This window comes from Gymnodraco acuticeps, unplaced genomic scaffold (genome assembly GCF_902827175.1).
Source record: "Gymnodraco acuticeps unplaced genomic scaffold, fGymAcu1.1, whole genome shotgun sequence".
Classification (NCBI taxonomy): domain Eukaryota; kingdom Metazoa; phylum Chordata; class Actinopteri; order Perciformes; family Bathydraconidae; genus Gymnodraco; species Gymnodraco acuticeps.
This window is the reverse complement of record NW_022992232.1, coordinates 1,021,609-1,034,657: the sequence shown is the minus strand read 5'-3', so window position 1 is coordinate 1,034,657 and position 13,049 is coordinate 1,021,609. Positions and strand designations below refer to the sequence as shown.

The following is a 13,049-nucleotide window of genomic DNA, read 5'->3' as shown; positions in this document are numbered from 1 at the left end:
TTGTACTATGTGTGTGCATGTGGGGAGTGTTGCAGTAAAAAAATCCACTGTAGCACCGCTGCCACTGTGGGCTAAGCCCCGAATGTTTTCAGGTCCAGGCGACGCCCCTGACTGTAAAGTGTAAGCCTTACACTTACACTGTAAGGATTAGTAACATGTAGCCTATTCTGTTTACGTGATGACATTTGGAGATGTTTAAACTCAATGAGAAAATGCGTTAGCATTCACGCTAGCGTTAGCATACACGCTAGCGTTAGTTATACTAGCCTGTATACATGCTTATTGCACAGCTAGCATTAGCTATATTACCAAACATCGCAAAAATAAACTGGTCAGACTACTGCTTGACCTTTCATCTAGAACCCACCTCACCTCTGCCCACTTTGACAACCTAGGATGGCTTAGAGTAGACGACAGAGTACAGCTACTTGCAATGGGCCTGGTCTACAAGATCCACTACACCTCTATGGTACCCATGTACATGTCAAAATTCTTCCCAAAGGTCAAGGAATACCATGATCATAACACCAGAGGGAGCTCCACAAATCATGTGAAACCCAGATTTGGCACAAAAAAAGGGGGAATACACGTTTCGCAATTATGCCACATCAAGGTGGAACGCTCTTCCCACAACTGTAAAGGAAAGTAAAACTATACTTACCTTCAAAACCTCTCTTAAAGAGCACCTTCGGGGGAGAGCATTGCAAAACTGGCCCCGGTAATGGTACAAATCTCAACCTGTCGTTCAATGGACAGCTTCCCCCCCCCCCCCATCTATGTATATACTCGCATTTTAGACTCTGTTACTAACTGTATATCTGTAGACTTGGTATGTCTTAAATGTCCGGTTAGGATGTATTAGAACGAAATCTAAGATGAAAATTGTAAATACGCAATCTGTAGGCTATGTAAAAAACCACCTGTATGTAAATATATATGTCTTAAATGACATGATGAATTGGAAATGGGGGACCCTGATGTAAACAAGACGAAAGTCTTTCTCTGGTCTGCATCCCCTTAACAATTGTATGTTTTGAGCTGTACTGTACTGTACCCAATATACAAGCTGTTAATAAACTTTTCAATCAATCAATCAATCAATACCTTGTTTACACATAGCGGTCCTATGTGTTAATATGGGTATGTCACACTTGCATGTATGAGATCATTAAGTGCCTTGTACTGTGTTTTTCCCCAAACTGTTCCAAAGAGGGAAATAAAATATCAAGGAACTTTTTTCGCAAATTGAAAACATAAAACAATTTAAATACATAGAAAATCAATGTATGTTCTCATTTGCCTCTTAGGGCTTCCATACATGAACAGTATGTACACATTATACAAAGGGATATGTGTATAATCAAACTTTATTTTCCAATTAAAGTGTATATTCTGTATATTTTCCTTATACATTGCAGCCTGGAAATAGTCTGTATAGATTATTAAAAAAAATATGAACCTAATAAACTTCTCTGATCAATGACATTTGACCAGATGTTCACATCATTGAGCAAACACTGAATTTCTTGAATCACATTATGTATCTACTTGTTCACAGCTTCTGTATATTTAAAAAAAAAATTGCTTTAAAATGATTGTGAAAGAATATAAAAAGCATATTCATCATTTTGTCACACTTCCAATACACTGCATCCTAAATGCTGAAGGCCTGATTGTCTGTTAGAGTTGTGTACCTGTCAGAAGTTACGTGAGAAACACTTTTTCCCTTTTACTATAGAAATATATTACCAGGCATTCAGATAAACAACATGCACAGATTCTAAGGCATTCATGTTTTCTCAAGCACTCTTGTTTGACTGTACGGGAACACGCAATGCCTGAATGCAGCAGGGGGAATGAAATGTCGAGAAACGACAAGTTTACACATTTAAATGTACTCTCTCATTTCCTTGACACACGTCAAGGAAATGTATTTTCCCTTCCCCATAAGCATTTATTCAAATTAATATTAATATGAAAGGGATTCTGGAGTGCCATTTGAGCTTGATGCATTAGAAGGATATACATCCTAGAAAGCTCTGAGTATGCTACTCTATATATATTCTTCATGCACACCTGTGTTCTCCGTAACATCCTGTTCCTGTCCATCTCCTCCGTAAACAAAATCCCTCCTGCTTGATCTCTTCAAAACTCTCCGTTTGTCCTTCGGAGAGCCAAGGTTACCCTGTCCATCGCTCCCCTCCCGCCACAGCGGAGATCTGTCAACAAACTTCTGAAGACTATCTCACTTGGCAAACTTGAAGAGGAGCCGTGTTGTCCCGGGAGGTAATCAAGCTCCTTCTCGCGGTATCTTTAAACAGAATAGATAAAAGAGGAGCGGCTCATGCAGGAGAACTCAGGTACTCGGCAGGAAAAGGTTCAGCGTATTGATGTGCTGCAAAGGCTGCTTCACAGAGAGAGGAGCCCGCCAGACCCCGGGCTTGATACCTGTATGGGATGCCCAAAGGGAGCTGGGCTAGTGCCCGGAGAAGTTGACTTGCTGAGAAAAAGATGACTCTCTTTCTAGCTTTTTTCACACAAAACCTTTTTTGTGGAATAAAAAAAAAAGCACATGGATAAATGACTGTCTTCTTCACTGGAGACTAATGATCCACTGGTGTCTTTCAGTCTTGGCACTGAAAGTGGAGAAGAGCTTTGATGATGGAGGATTGTGACTGGCAGATAAAAGCTGGAAGCCCCCCCCCCCTCCTTCTTCTCCACCACCCTCGAGATGCTCTCCCATTTCTCATACTACTTAGTTATGAGCCGTTATTGCTATGGCAACCCGTTTGTTATTGTATTCCGACGTCAAAGTTCAAGTTGAAGGCAGAGGCAACCCGATACGAATTGAGGTTTGCCTCTCGCTCTGTACCTGTTAGTCTGCCTCCCTTGTCTGCCTTTTGTCTGCGTTCCGCTGCTTTTTACCGTCTGAAACCGTTCATCAGACAGAATGCACTTTTGTAATTCAATGGCGTGTCATTGTGAGACATATTTTTTCCATTGGTGCTGTGAGTTTCTATATGGTTTAGGTTTCCTTTTGTGAGTCTTCCTATATTGAAGATAAAGATCTGCATCTTTCTGAAATATGTCTTATATCACACACTCAGCGACACAATTATTCACAATAAAAAGGTCATAATATTGAGTTCTGCGTGATACTGTACAAGTCTGCAAATCTCAATTTGTATTCACCCCTTACCTTCCTTTCCACTTGAATTAGTCTTTAATAAAAACTGTTGCTGCTTTAAAGCTACCTTTGTGGAAAAGCAACTGCACTATTTATCAAATTGCTGGTCTGAGCTATTATAGAAAGAACTTCCCAGAGAAAATGTGACTGTTTTCTCACCCTTTCTCCCTACACACCCACTTCCCCATGTTTTCATCCCTGCACAATTTGATTTGACTTGATTTGATTTGAGCCCTGCCACTTTCAATTTGAATAGGGTAACCAAGAGTTATTTGCTTGGAGAGACAAGGGCCTCATCGTCCGAGAGGTTTGATGAATTTCCAACCCGCTTAAAAAAAAGCTAGCTTTATTCAAATATAACACATGACTACAAAGACCCAGTGTTTGATGAGGTGTCTGAGATGTAAACGCCGAATGGAGCCTCTCCACTTATCTGCCCCGCCAAGGAAAGGTGCCCGGCATCATAATCATCCCATCTGAATGGAATCAAAGTGTGCTGCTTTATGTGAATGAGTACTGCTCCGTTGCTTTGGTGCGGGAGCCGTACAGTAACACCCCCCCGGGGCTCGGTGGATCAGATGGAGCAGGCTGGAAGATGTGCTGTAGCTTCTCAGGGATCTGAGCGCTAGAGTACACTTATTTTCCAGGCATCTTTTTTTTTCCTAAAGGAGCAAAACTTAAAATCCCACATTCCCACAACATGCATGCTACATTTGAGCCTGATTCCACCCAGTGTCTCCCAGCAGAAGGCTCTCGTTCAGTTTACCATTCCACCTCTTGTCTTCTATAATCTAGCGCCTCGTATTTTAACCTTTGCACTCCTTATTGTCAGGTGCTTGGAGAGCAATTCAGTCATTTGGAATTAGTGCACTTGTGTTTGTATAGTAAGCCACTCTGGATAAGGGTGTCGGCTAAATGTCTAAGATGTAAATGTATGTAAATGCGAGACCTCCTGTGTACAAATCCAGGTCTGACTGTGCATTCCCATCAGCGGCTCTAGTAGGGGAACCACATACGTTCCTAAGCACTCTCTGAACCACTCAGCAGTGCTATGCAGGGCGGCATACATCCACACAATTTTCCCAGTGGCTTAATGAAAAACAATAAAAACATATAAAGTATCAGAGCTTAGATGTGAGCAGCAGATGTTTAGCAAAACAGCAGATGTTCATCAGAGTATACATACAGTAGCTATTTGCTTGCTCATGGAGAAGTGCATATTTAGCCAGAGCCTCTGGAAGGCTGTGCATCTGTGTGGGGGCAGGCTAGGCTCAACCTTAAACTGTGTGTGTGTGTGTGTGTGTGTGTGTGTGTGTGTGTGTGTGTGTGTGTGTGTGTGTGTGTGTGTGTGTGTGTGTGTGTGTGTGTGTGTGTGTGTGTGTGTACGTGCGTGCGTGCGTGCTGTGTGTGTGTGTGTGTGTGTGTGGTGTGGGTGTGGGTGTGTGTGGCCTAGCATTACTATACTTGTGGGGACCTACATTTGTTTACACAGTCACATGTGGGGACTCGCCTCCCTTATGGGGACAAATTGGAGGTCCCCATGAGGGGAATCATTAATTTTAGGGTGAAGACTTGGTTAGGTTTAGGGTTAGGGTTAGGCATATGTTGGTTATGGTTAAGGTTAGGATAAGTCTCCAGGAAATGCATGTAAGTCAATGTAATGTCCCCTGAAGTGATGTATACATGGTATGTGTGTGTGTGTGCATTGGCTTTGGTATTTGTCTGTGTGTGTGTGAGCCCCCAAATCAAACTGCTCACTGCCAGCCTGTCTCTTGTCCCCTCCAGAGGGTCATTCAGCGCCTCTCCCTGCTTCTAATCCCGTCTGTCCGGGGGAGATAGAGGGGAGCGGACGACCGCGGCGCACCCGGGGCGCCACCAACACAATCACCAGCCTTTCACAGACACTTAACGGGGCTTTGCGCTTGTTCAACAAGGCAAAACGCGGCAGGAGGGATCAATTTAATACAAGGCCTGACTCAAATGGAAAGAGGGTAAATAAATAAGCAATGACAGCAGAGATTGTTGCACAATTTGTGTAGTGGCTGTCCACTTTCTCTCACTCTCTCCTCTGTGGCTTCTCCCGCCGCGGCACCTATACGATTCCATTTCCTGCCTGAGCGGCATATGGGGACGAGCTGAAAGAGAGCAACCCTGGATCCTCTCTCTCATCAGGGTGTGTTATTTTAATAAATCACTTCTGCCATTGCTTGGTACATTAATTCCCCGGCCCCAGAGGGCTGTGTTGCCACTAGCAGCGATCTGCATGAGGCGCTAAATGATGTGGGGGATCCCCCGGTGAGAGAACAGAGGCTCTCTGAATCTTCCCTCCGTCTCAGCCTTGTCGGGTTGGCTCTCACCCTGGGCTGGCCCCGGCTCTCAGCAGACATCATAATCGGAGGAGAGCCAAGGCCTCGACGCGTCGCACATACCAATGAGACGCACATATAGCCAGGAGGGAAGTCACCTGACACCTCGCTCTGCAGACGCTAGCCCCTCGCGTGGCTCCATTTCGTTTCCTCACTCTGGGGCTTTATCATAACATACATGGCAATAATACTTTCCTTAACATATTTTCAGAGCTGTGTGTTCTCTCTTGGGGAGTTGATCCCTTTCCGTTTAATCCAAAAACAATGGGTTTAAAAGCAGTTTAACCTATCTTCCTTAACCTAACAGAAATGTTCCATTTGTAAAAGGAAATTCCTTCACATTGTTGTGTAAGACGATCACAGCGTTCAAAGTGTGTCTGCAGGTGGCGGTGTGCATAAACACTACGTCGCTGTTTTACATGGCTGCTTGATTGAATCCAGCGCAGTGTGACTGCACAGAGGCAGGTGGTGCGAGTAGCAGCCGCCAAAGTGCTAACACTGGCACCGTAGTGTTGAATATATTTCTCCACTGGGGGTTTCCAGACACCACCATTTCCCCCTCCGACTTCTTAACGCATCAAGGTCTGGCGTGCAGCTCTTTTCCTTTCTTTATACATCCTGAGACAGAGGTGAGGTTGCCATTGGTATGCACAGACGACAGCGGTAGATTCACCTCCAACAACACCGCTGGGAGATTATACTCTTCCCGCTCCACACAGCAGGGATCCGGCCACCGTAAATAGAGCGCTTGGGAGTGTGCCGTGTGCCCGGAATGACAGAGCACCACGGCGGCTAACCACGCTAGCCAGCCGGCGAGCACAAACTCAAGGACTGACACAAATACAGTAATCTCTCATGCTTTCAGTTGTGGATTTTACCTATTACTACGGGGACTCACAAATCGCCGCACTGGATATCCGTCTGGTGTGCAATGTGCAACTGTTGAGGCATGCAGGATATAAACAGACACTAAAAAAACTGAAATATTAACTTAATTAAATGTATTATATCAACATATTTCACATTACCATATTAGGTTATTGAAAGCAATAATATTAAAGGTCCCCTATTATACTGTTTTTCATCAATATATTATAGTTATCAGATCAACAAAACATGTCTCTGAAGTGTTTGGCTCCAAATACCAAACAGATCATGCATTGCAGCATGTCATATGTGTTTAAAAAGAACACAGTGGTGCTCTAGGAGGAGGTTTAGGTGATAATATGGGGGGGGGGCTACCTTGGTTGGTTATTGGGTAATGGTTACCAACAAAGCCAAACTAATCGTTATGACATCATAAAGTGGCCAAAATCTGATCAGCTCATTTTCTGATTTTTTTTTCATTTTTCGGTTTTTATATAAATGGTTCAGGACAAAAAGTGAGCGAATCTTTTTTCCTGAAACTTTCAGAAGCTCTTTTCACAGAGGGGACACATGTTTATGTAAAATATGTGAAAAAGTGGATTTTGCATAATAAGTGACCTTTAAGTTTGAATACAAATGATTAGGTTCAACTTAATATTATTGCTTTCAATTAACCTAATACAGTAATGTGACATTTGTTGACATAATACATTTAATTCAAGTCAACATTTCAGTTTGTTTAAGTCAAATCTGTTGGACTTCAGGAAATATGTATCTCATTAGAAAGCAGAGAGAATATGACTTTGGTACAGAGTTGTTTGCACAGGAACCATGTTTTCTAAATATGTCTTCCTTTATATTAAAGCTGCTCAGTCAAGGCAGGAATTCAGCCCTAATCACAGTTCACAGACGAGAACATTGGCACTGTTTATTTGCTTTTTGCTCAAACATTAAACTAGTTTATCAATAAATTATTCATTGTCTGTTTATATCAAATCTTCTAAGGGACGGAGCACGAGTTGTGGCGGTGGCTCAGCATGCAGATTAAATCATAAATGAGAAGCAGGTATTTTTCTAAAGGGCTTACGTTGCAGTGGAAAATAAAACTGAATGGCAGAAAGAGAAGTCATTTGAGTGAGTATAATGACTTGCTGTTGCTATGGTGTACGATGACACACAGCGTGAACACAGACGCAGAACAGTGACATTTAAGATGAGAACTTGGGTTTGTTTTAACAACAGACCCAGCTACCTTTCACATTTTAAGAAGCTATTTCGAGTTTAATTACAACATTTCATGGTCATTTTCAGTTTTCATCATGGAGCTTCTGTCTTTTTGCACATACAATTTGTCTCACTTGCACATACTCTGACCCATTAAAACTGCATCTGTGCATTTGACTTAATATGGACACGGAAGGCTGTCTTAATTAATAAGCAGGCATCCACCAAACTAATCTGCCTATGTTGTGAAGTCTGTCCTTTCCATTAAGTGGGACTCACATTATCTCCTAATCAAATTAGTCACTTAATTGTGGCCCTCCCTTGATGGATCCCATGAAAAAAGTAGCGCCGTGTTTGCTGGAGGGGGATGTGTGAAGATGGAACACGGCTGTTTCATTACGATATGAATTTTTTAATAACCAAAGCGTTCGCTGTCATCTCCTTGCTTTGAACCTTTGCGGAGGGTGAAGTTGAATTTGACATTTTATCCACTCTCACAGTGGAGTATCTAGCTGGTGTGTTGGGGCTAAGTACCTAGCCCAAGGCCACAACCCTAATTGCCCAACAGGGGATTGACCCCTGTCATCCACTGATCACTAGTCTGCTTTTTTAATCACTCCCCCACACCGCCTGCCTACCTGATCTTAGTCAATACATTATCTCCTTCAGCCCTGATATAACTGCTATTCCCAGAGTCATGATTAAGGAGTGAAACCTTATGTGCCCAAAGAACGCCACTCTCTCCGCCCTCGGCTGTTTAGATTGCCCCCCGGTAGCTCACGTTTAAAAAAAAAAAGGGGAGCCAAGGCTACCCCTGCAGGTTGTGGTGTCCAGCGTCCAAGGGGGGAAACCCCAGGCGTCTGATGAATGGCGGCATGTGTGGTCGTTTGTCCCGCTGATGGAGTTTTATCCCCTGCCCTTTCAGAGCGGCCAGACAATAAAGAGAGCCACAGCCAAGCGTGACAGGTTAACCCAACAGTAATAGAATACCCTTAATAGTCTGGCTTGAGCCAAAGTCTGCGACAGGGTCCGCCAAATTGCGCGGCTACGTCGGTGGTGAGAGTGCAGGAGGACCTGATACCGGCTCTCACTGTTGTTGTCAAACGGGGGAGCAAGGACAAAGAGGGCAGCTTGATGGCTTAATGGGTGGTTTGATGGCTTCATGGGGTGGAATTGAAGTTGGTGAGGGAAACAACGCTGATGAAACAGGGAGTGGGGGGCATTATACACAACGGAAATTAGCCATACAAACGTGACGTCAAACAACCATATCAATTATATATTTTATAGGAATCCTTGAGCTTTAGCGAGTTGGTATCGTCTCCCTCTGTCTCTTCATATGGTGTATGATTTATAGCGGGTGCCATGACACAGTGGGGATGCCTGTACAGAGGGGTTGAAAATAAACACGATCAAACCGAGCGAACAGTCAAAAGAGATTTAGATGATGTTGTCATGACGTTGACATGAACGTGCCTGTTTTTTGGCAGATAATCCTCACAAAGAGAACCCTCCGGGCTACACGCAGCCGCACAGGCAACATGGCTGTCTCTGTTTGTTTCTGGAGCACCTCAGCTCGCAGTTTGTCATGTCTGACTCGGGCTTTAATTAGGCCTGCAAATTGAAGCTGGGAGCCCTCTGTCCACAGCTCAGCCGTCCTCCACAGCGTCTCCTCGGAGGACCTCTCTGCTCTGTGTGGTTAAGATAATAGCGGCTCGCTCAGAAGATGTTAATTGAGGGGAGATAAAGTGCAGTAGTGGCTGGAGGGATGCAATGTGCGGGGGCGAAGGGGAAGGAGGGAGGGCTACCTGATTAGAGGCCGAGGTGTTTGACTTACAGCTCGTATTTTTGGTGATATACGTGCTGCTGGAGTTTCAAAAAGGGGTAGGAGGAAAATACAGGAGCAGCATGCATCAAAACACCCAGACCCAGAAGACAGTTATTAAAGTTTCTCCTGAGTCGTTCGTGTTGTTTGGCGAGCTAACCTAGAAAGACCCGATCAAGGCCGGGGATATTAATATATTTGATATATCTCAGCAGGGTTGGGGTAGTTACTCAAAAACAATAATGCCTTACCCATTACCCATTACTAGTTACTGTTTGAAAAAGTAATGCCTGACTTTATTAAATTACTCACTGCTGAAAGTAATTAGTTCCATGCATGCTGGACTACTCTGATTGTAACATCACCTGAGATGCACTATTAGTATTAGTCAAATAACAATATAAAGATAAACCACATTTATTGCACCAATCCTTAATCTAATAAGGACAATACTGATCACAAGACGTCTGTTTTCTGCTCTTTGTTTGAACATCAGCCATGTTGTTTGGCTCAGTTTTCATCATAGTAATTCAGTTACAGACAAACATGTACTATGCAGTAATGCATTACCCCCCATCAGTAGCTCCTGGAGCAGGTTGTAGTTGTTGGAGTTTGGTGGAGCTGCAGATAGGTAGGGAAGGAGGCAGACTCTCAAGGTGGTGGCAGAACTGATCTGACCAACAGCAGCTGAAGTGACAGAAGCTGCATTAATAGTGGCATATGTCTGGAGTGTGGAGAAACTAAAAGGGAGAGAAAACAGACCCTCCACCGGCCCGGGAGAGAGGGACGGAGGGACCGGGGAAAGACGAGGGGAGGACGGGGGAAAAAAAGCTGAAAACAGCGCCAGCAGCCGCTATAATTGCCTCAATGCCACTGGGATTGCTTTCATTCAATTGAAGCGCTCTCTTTCTCTGTACATTGGAAGGTGTGTAGGGGAGGGCGGGGGGGGGGGGGGTCTGGTGGCGTGGGCGGGGTGGGAGGTCCGACCATGCCCTCCCTCTTTCGGTAACATGCAGCGATGAGGAGCGGATAGCTCCCCTGTAGCTGCTGAATCTCTGGCATCAGTGTGAGCAGTAGAGAAAGAGTGAGAGAGCAAGCGGGTGAGAGATAGTGAAGAGAGGGGGGGATGAGAGAGTGAGAGAGAGAGCTGTGGGAGAGTGAGGTAGCGATAAGGAGGTAGGTGGACCGCAGATCAGACCTGTCAGATGTGATTGCGCGCCCAAGTGCAGCCCTGCATGTGAGTGTGTGTGTTTTTATATTTCCCAAAGACAACCCCCCCTCCACTCATTTCAACACACACAAACACACACATACACACACACACAAACATACACACACACACACACATATACACACACATACACACACATACATACACATGCACACACACACAAACACTACCCACACACACACATACACATACACACACATACACACACACACACACACAAACATACACACCCACACACACATATACATACACACACACAAACATACACATGCACACACACACAAACACTACCCAAACACACACATACACACACATACACATACACACACACACACACACACACACACTTACACGCACACACACACACACACACACACACACTTACATGCACACACACATACACACACACACACACACACACACACACACACACACACACACACACACACACACACACACACACACACACATTCCTCGAGGAATCCTTTATTTCTTTATTTGGGCTCCTGATGGTGCGTGCAGTGGATGCTCTGCTCCCTCCTCCTCCTCCTTCTTCTTCTCCTCCTCCTCCTCATCCTCCTCCTCCTCCTCCTCCTCTTCCCTCTTTGCCGCTCTCACAGCCTAGTTTTCTTTTTTTTCTCCTCTTCAATCTTGTGCGTGCAGGTTGTATCTGACGGAGGGACCGGTGCCGGGCTCCCATCCCCACGCTCCTTCAACAACAACACTGTGAGTATTCTCATGCTAATTTGGCTTTTCTCCAGCCTTCCCCTCACGTCGGTTTGTCTTTTTCCCTTTTCGGCTTTCATTTCCTTGCCTTCTTTTATGTTTTCATCCGCCGCGCCAAATGCAGCAGCAGCGCGGGAAAGGGAGGAGAAGAAGTGGAGACAAAAAGGAATGTACAGAAATAGAGAGAGGAGAGGAACAGGGGAGGGGGAAAATGAGACAAGGGGGAAAGAGATTGCCGAAGCTTCCCATTCTGCTTTCGGAGGTGTTTCTCCTGGAGGATGGTGGAATTGCCGGTGGGATGTAGGGGGCGGGTCTTGGTTTTGTGAGTAGATAGTTGTGCGGGAATGATAGGGGATGTTGTTGACAAGCATAGAGTGGCTCATCAGACAGCCGGGCAGCTGGAACCAAGGTTTTCTCTGTTGACTACACTTCTGATTCATCCGTCACTTTTTATATTTACACACAAAGAGACACCTCCCTGATGTGTCTGAGATGTCCATCTCCTTCTTTTTTCACTCTCATTTTCTATTATTTTGAACTTTTATGGCATGCAGTCATTCCTCATGACGCTGTATCATTTGTGCAGATGGGAGATGGATTATTGTCAAGATGTATGTATATGTGTGTGCCATACATCTTATGCACTTAGTTATAATGACAACAGTAGCAGCCGCACTAATGAGCATTTTTCATTCAACATTTGCGCCCACACATGTGTGTCTGTCTATCAATACATGTGGATTTCAGCTTTTGTGTATTTGCCTCCGACTTGAATTATTATGCATTCTCAGTATTGAATACACACACACATATAATGTATGTGTGTTTGTGTGGGAAACATTGATGTTAAGCTGATCTTATGCCACAGTAACTTGAAATGGTTTTGTTTCATTTGAACCTTTTCTGATAAATCATGGATGGCTATAGCATATTTTCATGCATTACATTACAGTTAGCGACTTACTTACTACTGTATGTGTGTGTGTGTGTGTGTGTGTGTGTGTGTGTGTGTGTGTGTGTGTGTGTGTGTGTGTGTGTGTGTGTGTGTGTGTGTGTGTGTGTGTGTGTGTGTGTGTGTGTGTGTGTGATCTTGAGTTGCTCATATGCCCAGTAACTTAACATGGTTTTGTTTCATTTCAACCTTTTCCGATAAATGTAATTCAAATAGTATATGTTATGCATTACAATACCTACTGTGAGTATCAGTTAGTGTGTGTGTGTGTGTGTGTGTGTGTGTGTGTGTGTGTGTGTGTGTGTGTGGTTGTGTGTGTGTGTGTGTGTAGGTCAGTAAGTCAGTGTCCTTTCCCACACGCTGCCCTTTGATCAAAGGGCCACATTCAGTTCGCCCACGGCATGTGTCTGAGCCATATGAAGAGTGGGTGTACTCCCTGTGTGCGTGCATATGTGTGTGTGTGTGTGTGTGTGTGTGTGTGTGTGTGTGTGTGTGTGTGTGTGTGTGTGTGTGTGTGTGTGTGTGTGTGTGTGTGTGTGTGTGTGTGTGTGTGTGTGTGTGTGTGTGTGTGTGTGTGTGTGTGTGTGTGTGTGTGTGTGTAGGCTGAGATGGATAGGCCCTGTGCCCTCACTGAAATCGCCATGGCTAATAGGCACGCGGGCCAGCGGGGA

At 44.5% G+C, this 13,049-nt stretch overlaps 1 protein-coding gene across 9 annotated transcripts in view; it reads left to right on the top strand.

Annotated features, from left to right (window-relative positions):
• LOC117539835 (RNA binding protein fox-1 homolog 3-like) overlaps positions 1 to 13,049 on the top strand; it is a 440,361-nt gene that overhangs the window by 178,528 nt on the left and 248,784 nt on the right. For all 9 annotated transcript variants that reach the window (XM_034206182.1, XM_034206177.1, XM_034206181.1 and 6 more), the window contains exon 4: positions 11,364 to 11,426. The gene's annotated coding sequence lies outside the window, so the exon portion shown is untranslated. The remainder of the gene's footprint in view (positions 1 to 11,363; positions 11,427 to 13,049) is intronic.